The sequence below is a fragment of the Brienomyrus brachyistius genome, chromosome 1 (assembly GCF_023856365.1).
Source record: "Brienomyrus brachyistius isolate T26 chromosome 1, BBRACH_0.4, whole genome shotgun sequence".
NCBI classification, from domain to species: domain Eukaryota; kingdom Metazoa; phylum Chordata; class Actinopteri; order Osteoglossiformes; family Mormyridae; genus Brienomyrus; species Brienomyrus brachyistius.
In genome coordinates, this window is record NC_064533.1 from 34,350,724 (window position 1) to 34,360,768 (window position 10,045).

Genomic DNA, 10,045 nt, shown 5'->3' on the forward strand with positions numbered 1-10,045 from the left:
AGCCGCCTCGACCCTGGATGCCACATCCCACGCCTCTGTTGATTGGTCTAGCTCAAAGTAAGTACATTCTAGCCACGCCTTCCACTCCTCCTTGCCCGCGTTCATTGGCTCCTTGATGCTGCCAAAAATCTCTTGCTTTCACTGCACTGTTCGAGCACCTGTCCCATAAAATAGCAATATGCTTAATTTCTGATTGGGTTTGTTACGCTGAATTACCACCCCATGTTAAAATACGTATACAACACAATCATATTTTAGTATTTATGAATGTTCAGAAAACAATTTTGATATCTGTATTATTACCCATCATCATCATCATCATAATAATAATCATCAAGAACAACAACAACAATAATAATAATAATAATAATACATCAAGTAGCAGTTAAATAGCAATAAAAATACTCATCTAAAAACTGCCAGCCGAGTTGCCATAGCCATCGTGTTGTGTTGCACGGTTTTTCAGGAGGAACAAACAAACAAACAAATGATGCCTAATTATACATAACCATGAACGGTTTTTAAATTCTTTTCATACTTAATTCATATTCTTGCAATTCTTAACTTTCACCAACAGAGGGGGTCTTCCAAACCACGCAGGTAATTTCAGATGAACATTAAAGCTTTTATGCAAGAACTATAAATAACTATATAGCCTAATTTGACATATATTTAATATTGGCAATATGTAAGTTATTAAAAAAATAAAATTGAAAGAATATTAACAGTGCATTTGTTATAAGATATAAGCCTAATAAAATAAAGGTGATTTTGCAATTAATTTTTAAAATTATTTTTGATAGATTGCTCCTCTGAAAGTATCTTTAGCCTATTACATTTGTGATATTTATGCTTGCGATTTAGAAGATGAAGTAGGCCGAAATGTTCCAGAGTTCAGCAAGGCTTCCCAAATGGCAGGTCATTTGTAATTTTTGGGTAGACGAAGATTAAGACAGTTTGTTTAATGGATATGATTTACCTGCATGGAGAGCGTAATAAAACGAGACCTGAATATCTGGCCCATTATAATATATCAAAATGCAGAATTCATACTCTGATGGAGGTTTATTGCATCCTGTAGAGTGTTTTTCTAATCTATCTCGGGGTTTCTGCAACATGCCATTATCTTTAACTTTTCATTCAAGGGACTATTACAGGGAACCTCGGCAATGCGGGAGAGGATTCAAATACAGCACATGGTATTCTGGGTTAAGTAATAACATCTGTTCAAACTGATCAAACCATAAAAGTAAAACTAGCTTATGTGCTTCCATATTTTTCGTGTCGTAACAGCGATAGTTAATGTTTTATTGATTATAAAATGACCAAATAGACTATATTGAAAATGTTCGTTCCGCTTTATTATAGACCTCCAGTAACACGTTTTAGGGTTTCCTGGTTACATTGTTTTGATTTCTTTTCAGCAAAGATATATGAAGTAAATGGTTTTCCTGATCTGCAAACAGAACTTAGTGGATTTTGAAGATTCATCCATCCATCCATCCATTTTCCAAACCTCTTATCCTACTGGGTCGCGGGGGGTCCGGAGCCTATCCCGGAAGCTATGGACACGAGGCAGGGAACAACCCAGGACAGGGGGCCAGCCCATCGCAAGGCACACTTACACACCATTTACTCACACATGCACTCCTACGCGCAATTTTAGTAACTCCAATTAGCCGCAGCCTGTTTTTGTACTACCCAGTATGATAAGCAGTTTGGAAAATGGATGAATGGATGGATGTCTTTGGACTGTGGGGGGAAACCGGAATACCCGGAAGAAACGCCACTACGACATGGGGACAGCATGCAAACTCCGCACACATGTGACCCAGGCAGCAGTGCTGGGTAGTAAATCACTCATAACATTCTGTTATTTAGCTTAATATTTCTATTCACAAACCAAGTAAAGTAAAGAAATTACACAAGCGCATCTTAAATATCACCCTGATGTTAAGATTTGGCTCAATGTCAGTTTTCTAACAGTTCAGTTAATCCCATACGCAATACTACTATGAGTACTGTAACGTATAGGATTTATATCATATTACATATGTACTAAACTGAGATAACTGCAATTTGTAAATAACTGGCCTTTTTCTGCTGTCCTGCTGTCAAAAACGGTTATTGTCATCAGCTGAGCGTTCTTCCAAGGGCGTACAATGTATGCAAGACATAACTGCCAAACACCAGCATTCAGATAGATAGATAGATAGATAGATAGATAGATAGATAGATAGATAGATAGATAGATAGATAGATAGATGAGTGAATGAATGAATGAATGAAATAACGGTGCTAATTAGTTTCCTGGACGGTGGACAGTCTCCACCGAAGTATTTCGTCATAACTCATTTATTTAGATGATTATCTCCAACTGATAACAGTCGAATAATAATTTCATATAGGCTGTTACATACAGAATTTCATTTATAACCACTAATACTGATCCTGGAATCGAAGGGATGCCCTGGATAGGAAGCCATAGCAGGTCACGTACATACGCAGACAATCACACGATATGCGTAAAAGAAGTTCCCAAAAGATCTGCAACTACTACTACTACCCTGACCAGGATAAGCGCTTGGAGGATGGATGGATTATTATTATTAATCTACAATGCACAAACACACACACACACCCACACACACACATCCAAGACCACGTCTTCCCAACTATGACAACCTTAACCCCTACCCAGCCCTAACCTTAGCCATACGTAACCACACAAAATTCCTTTGGCATTTTTAGTTCTTTGATTGCAGTCACAGATTTGTATAAAATTGAGTTTCCCTTTGTAGGGCCCGGAAAAAATGCTCCGTATAATTTCAAAATATCACATTGTGGGAACCAAATGTCCCCATAATATCAGTAATATCAGCAATACATATTGTTATAAATCTAATTATAATATTTAGTTATTGACATACACATTAAGACTGTTTGTGTTTCCATAAATTAGGGGATGCATTGGATTACGTATAGTTTGGAAAATGTATAATAATGGCTATAAATATCATGAACGCTAGATGTCAGTATAGAACTATGAATTTAATAGTCTTGGCCGTGTATCTTATCGTATCATGTTACATAAACGGCCTCTCATCATTCCATAATAACTTTTTTTGAGATATTCTCTACAGTCATGAAGGTAACATTTTGGATGCTAAAATGAATTAATACCTCTTCTTTGGAGTCTTCAGTGTAGCCTTTAGATAACATATTCAAAGAAAGATTGTGAGAATTTTTCCTGGGGGTGGAGCTTTGCATAAAAATAAAATGAAAAAAAAATATGTCTAAGTATTTGTTAAATGGTGGAAAGGGATAGTGAAAATGCATAAAAAGAGAGAATGAAATCTTTAAGTATACCAGTGAACATTTATGTACTTATCCTGTAAATGTGTTCTGCTTGTGTATGAGTATATATCTTGGTATTCTACTTGGTATTCTAGCTATACTTGGTATTCTTGCTTGTTTGAAATTATACAGTGTGCATATGAGTTTCTTCTAACATATATGTGCAGATGGGTAAATCTGAAATGGTTTTAGAACTTAAGTGGAGATTCCTCTGATTGCCTACAACATTGTACCATGTGGGAGTTTTTTAGTTTCAAGATGACAGGACGCATTCCACTCCAAATGACTATTTCCACTACAACAGTGTCTGTCAAACTGCTTCTAACCTACATTGTACTGTATTTCTCTTTCTTTTAAACCCACTTCCATTGTGATGTAAGATCACCTCTCGGAAAAATCGCCCAAGGTTTGACTGATGAGTGCACGTCTCACGATATTTACATAAAGGTGGGAATACACCCACATTTTATGTTAATGTCAGCCTGCACAAAGAATGTATGAGATTAGGAAAGGAAAAACAGGAGTGTTTATAAGACTGCCTCTTCATAGATTATGCTGGGAAAATGTACAATTACACCCAGCATTTACAGTTAGACTGGTGGTAGGAAGATGTACAATCTTTAGTAAAATGTTGTGGTCACACTGTGTCATTGTCAATGTGATATAATCTGTTTTAGGTTGGCAGGCAAAAAGAAAACATCTGAACAGGTTACTCAAAGCAAAAAGGTGCCATTTGTTTTTCTAATTGAATTTGAATCTAATTTGAACCTCTATTGCTAATATAAAATGTACAAAATCTACACAATATTTGCCCGCTTTAGATATTTCAGTTTTCATTTCATTATACTGGGCAACATACATACAGAACATAAACAATGGGTTACAAAGAAACAAAAGCCTTTTTCCATGTTGGTGTTTAGTTTGTGGTTTCCAATTGCATTATATGAACAAAAAGTATTGGAGCAAACCTCTCAATCATTGAATTCAAGTGGCTCATTCAGACCCATCGGCACCAGTGTATTATATCAAGCACTTAGCTATGTAGTAAGGTTTAAAGACATTTGGGAAATAATGGGTCTTTCTGAAGAGATCAGTAAATTAAAGTGTCATACTGTCAAAGGATGCCACCTTTGCAATAAGTCAGTTTGTTAATTTTCATTCCCTGCTAGATATTTCATGGTCAACTGTACAGTAAGTGCTATTATAGTACAGTGGAAACATTTAGGAACAACAGAAACTCAGTCACAAAGTGTCAGACCACATAAAGTAACATAGCGGGGTCACCGATTGCTGAGGCTCATAGTGCGTAAAAGTCGCCAACACTCTGCTGACTCAATAACTGCAGAGTTTCAAACTTCCTCTGGCATTAACCCCAGCACATAAACTGCGCTGGGAGCTTCATGCTGGCCGAGCAGCTGCATGCAAGTTTCACATACACAATGGTTGTTTAAGTGGTTTAAAGCACGCCACCACAGAACTCTGGAGCAGTGGAAATGTGTTCTGTGGAATCACAAAATCACGCTTCTCTGTCTGGTAGTCTGATGGAGAAGTCTGGGTTTGGCCAGGAGAACATTACCTGCCTGACTGCATTTTTCTAGCAGTAAAGTTTGGTGGCGGAGGGACAATACTATGGGATTGTTTTTCGGGCGCTGGGCTAGACCTGTTAGTTCTAATGAAGGGAACTCTTAATGCTTCAACATGCTAAGACATTTTGGACACTTCTATGTTTCCAACATTGTGGGAACTGTTTGGGGAAGGCCCCTTTCTGTTCCAGCATGATTGTTCCCCAGTGCACAAAGCATGGTCCTTAAAGACGTGGTTGGGTGAGTTTGCTGTGAAAGAGCTTGACTGGCCTGCACAGAATCCTGACCTCAACCCCATGAAACACCTTTGGGATGGACTAGAATGGAGATTGTGAGCTAGGTCTTTATGTCCAACATCAGTATCTGACTTGATCTATTGAAAACTTTGATAGTCATTTAGTTTAATTATACTTTTAATTAATTATAATAAGTACTGGGGTGATTAATGGGTGGCATGGGGGCCCCTTGGGTTGTCTCACACCACTGCCTTGTCTGTGGAGATCTCCTCGCACTACATAAGCTTCCTTCCGAAGGCTAACTGGTGTTTGTAAATTACTTATAGCAAATGTATGTGCTCTGTTATGGAATGGAATCCCAACCAGCATGAACCCCAGTCGTCTGCTGCCCGGGACAGGTTTCCATTCATTCAGAGATTTGACGGATGGATGGAATGATTGTCATTCTGTGATAAAGATCTTTTCTAAATCTTGAAGTGATCAAGGGTAACAAAAAAAGCATTCAGCTTTGCTAATTAATTTTTTTTTTGTTTGAAGACTTAATTGCATGATATCATCATCCATCCATCCATTTTCCAAACCGCTTATCCTACTGGGTCGCGGGGGGTCCGGAGCCTATCCCGGAAGCAATGGGCACGAGGCAGGGAACAACCCAGGATGGGGGGCCAGCCCATCGCAGGGCACACTCACACACCATTCACTCTCACATGCATTCCTACGGGCAATTTAGCAAGTCCAATTAGCCTCAGCATGTTTTTGGACTGTGGGGGGAAACCAGAGTACCCGGAGGAAAATTGATATCATCATATTATAACTTTTTCATTTGCATGTAATGCATTTCCATAAAAACCACTGGGTTAAACATTGATGACAAAGATGTTGCAGTATTACAGGTATCTAATTCATAATGCAGCTATTCACAATGTCATTTGTGTTCTTTGCTAAAATTAACAAAGCATGGAACCTAGTGAAGTCTTCTAGCCGTGACAAGTGTATGCATGCCTAATTAGACATAAGATTTGTAATAGATTTTATTTTTTTTACTTTCTAGGTATTTTGGACCAGAATACATACTTTATTAGGATGTAGTAAATTTATTTAACAAAACATATGCACAGGACTGGAAAGAGGCGAGTAATTTAGACAAAGGGCAAGTACTAAAAGCTGAACAACAGTCTGCTGGCTAGTAAATAAAACTACATTTCTGACATTTTTTTTTTGTTGAACTACTCAGTTGGCTAGTAGTAAAAATTTGGATGTTCCACCCCTGCATATGATTGTTAACGTTTTTAATGCTGGGATATCAATCAACAGCAAAGTGGAAGAGTGTAGCAAAGCGGCTAAGGAAAATGAAACTGCTGACATTTACATGGGGAGGAACAGGGCTGACGCTCTAACATAAGCAGAAAACCAGACAGATAGAGAGACCACAAGTTGCCTCATTTTTTTCCCTCTTTATCTGTTTCTGTCGCATGTCATGTAATTTTAAGCTTCAGTCATCCAGAAAGTGATCAAAGTTGACTAATATATGAGAACTGTTGATAAGTCCTGCATACCTAAGACAATTGGGGTATTGGTTTGCTCTTCTGTTGACAAAAGGATTTTGTTCCCATTAATCTCATGCTTAAGAACAAAAAAACTTAAATTTAAAAAACTAAATTTAAAGATGGTATATAAACACTACATGAAAAGACTGACAATAACAAATTACATTATTATTATTGCAATTATTAAAGTCAGTGAGTTATAGCCAAGGGGTGGCATGGTGGTGCAGTAGTTAGCACTGTTGCCTCACACCTCTAGGACCCGGGTTCGAGTCTCTGCCTGGGTCACACGTGTGCGGAGTTTGCATGTTCTCCCCATGTCATCGTGGGGTTTCCTCCGGGTACTCCTGTTTCCCCCTACAGTCCAAAAACATGCTGAGGCTAATTGGAGTTGCTAAAATTGCCCGTAATTGTGCATGTGTGAGTGAATGGTGTGTGTGTGCCCTGCGATGGGCTGGCCCCCCATCCTGGGTTGTTCCCTGCCTCGTGCCCATTGATTCCGGGATAGGCTCCGGACTCCCCGCGACCCAGTAGGATAAGTGGTTTGGAAAATGGATGGATGGATGGAGTTATGGCCAAAAAGTAGAAGGCACAGCAGTTAACAATTAGCGTACCCCAAGGTTCAGTTCTTGGGACCATCCTCTTCAATCTGAACGCCACCTCTCTGGATTCCGATCACCCAATCACATGACTTCTCCTATCATTGCTGTCTTGATGACATCCAGCTATACCTGACCTTCCCTCCTCTGGATACCAGTCTCTTCTCCAATCTCTGCATTACTTGCTAACATTGCAGTCTGAACATCTCTAAAACAAAGCTTTTCCCCTGCCTCTATCAAAGTTTGCATAATGATAAGTTGTCGGCTATTCTTTCCTGTATAAATAGCAGCTTGAGGTCTTCTACTATTCTATAACATCAGGAAAATCAGGCCTTATATGTCAGAATATGCAGTTCAAGTTCCAGTCAAAGCATGCGTCATTTTGTGACAAGACTACTACAGCTCCAGCTCGTGCTGTCAAAACAGTGCAGATTATTTAAAATCTGGCAGTATAGTATTCAGTTGGCTAAAATGCTGTTATGTTACAACCCTTCTTGTCTTTCTTCATTAACTTCCTAAAGGCACTCACATGAAGTCTTTGGTGCTGTCTTTCAGAGACATTTACTGTATCTAACTGTACCTGTCTCCATAAAGTTGCACATTGAAACCTAAATCTCCTCTTGCCTTTTACATTCAGTAAAACCAGCACTGCCAGCAGATTCTTCCACCATGATAGAAGGTCTCTCCCTAGACATTCCTTGCGTGTAGTTCCTCGATGGTGGAATAAGCTACCTACGCACTTCTGGTCACTTTCTAATGCACTGTATGCTATTGCTTTGATGGTAACTATATATGGACATTTTTCTGCTGAAGTAACGTGTGTAGTTTCTTTATTATGTTTGTTCTACATTTTAACTTTTCCCTAAATGTACGATGTGTATGTTATGTGATGTTTTATATCTCTCCAGCTCTGGAGCATTAGATCTAAGCTCCTAAGATTTAAGTTCTTGAGGATCAGTCAATTCACAGTTGAATGTTGTTTCAGTACAAAAACAAACTTATGAAATTACGATTATTTGTAATAGTTACTGCATTTTGAGAAGTTAACATAAATCACAAAATAATTTATGTGAATTAATTCAACTAAGACCAAACTAAATGTAATAATAAGAACTATTTTCAATAAGTGTTTTTTTTTTCCCTCAACCCCGCTAACTTTGTTTTCTCAGGGCCAGATGTAGAGAATGGTGGTTGTGGCTGCCGTTGGGGGAGGGGTGTTTTCTAACAGAGCCTGACTTTATGTTATGGAAGAAAGGGGCATCTGGATAAGATACAACGGAAGCTTCCTCACTCACACGTCTGAATGACACTCTGGCAGTGCAGATACCACAGTGCGGCACATGCAGCGTGAGTCACCCGCCCACAAACGCACACAGACACAGACTTGCTCATTTCAAACAACCGGCGGGATTCTGACAGTCATCAGACCAGTTAAGCAGCTTCTACTGTTTGGAAGGAGTTGTAAAATCTATATATGTATCTCTATATATGTAATTTAATACACATTAATGCCTATATATATAGTACATAATTATATAATATAGCCTAAAGAATTGTGGGCAATATGCAATAGCATAATATATATATATATATATATATATATATATATATATATATATACACACACAGTACTGTGCAAAAGTCTTAGGCAGAAATTATTCTCATGTTGGTGTAAAACTATGATATATGCCTGTCAAAGTATGTCAGCTTAGTCATGTCAGAACTTCTGCTAAAATCATCCTAGTATTCGCAGGGACTGTCCAGTGCAGCCATGTATTTTTTGACTTGGGCACTAGCACATCTCATACAGCTAGTCAATCCGTCATTGACTTTTTAAACCAATATATTTAATTATTTCATTAAGCTGTTGGTGAAATTTAACAAAATCATGAAACGGTTGAGGTGCCCCTGAGGAGAGGTTTGGGAACTGAAGTTCATCTAGCCATCCAACTAGATATCAGTAACTTTTTAGAAAACAGAAGAAATAATTACTAGTTTTTATTGTGTTACTCTTAATTTGCACATGCTCTAATGTTAAATTGTGTTTTTTGTTCTAAGCCAAAGTACACTTGCTACCCAGATAAACAGCTTTAAACATTTCTTTAGATTGCCTAAGACTTTTGCACAGTTCTGTGTATATATATATATATATATATATATATATATATATATATATATACATATATATATATTTTTTTTTTTCCCCACTTATTTCCCAATTTAGGAGCATGTGCTTGTGTAAGTGTATCTCCAGCCTGGCTCTCCCCTGTGTCTCATTGATGAAGGGCTTGTTCTCTATTTTATGGGTCTTCAGTCCTGCTTCTTGGAACCTGTTTTGAATTGTCCTAGCAGTGCACTTCACACCACTTAATGTTAAGGTCACTTGAAGTCATCTTCCAATTTATGAGCCGGTCATCTCTGCCATTCCAAAGTTGCTTCTGCTCTTTACCTGCTTCTTTTTTGCTCATTGCCAGTGTCTCCTGCTTCACCGTATTCTTGTGTACTGCCAGGGACGGATTATGGGTTGTGTGGGCCCCTGGGCAAAACGTTCGCGAGCCCCCCCCACCACCACAACCACCACAATTCAAGGGCCCTTGGCAGCCAAACGCCCTCCCTATAGGGTCAGGGGCCCTTGTAGGCAGAGGATCAAAGAATGTAGGCCCTCTAAAATAGACAAACGAAAATACATTGTTGATAAGCGTTGCAAATTGTTTTGGGCTAAGGGC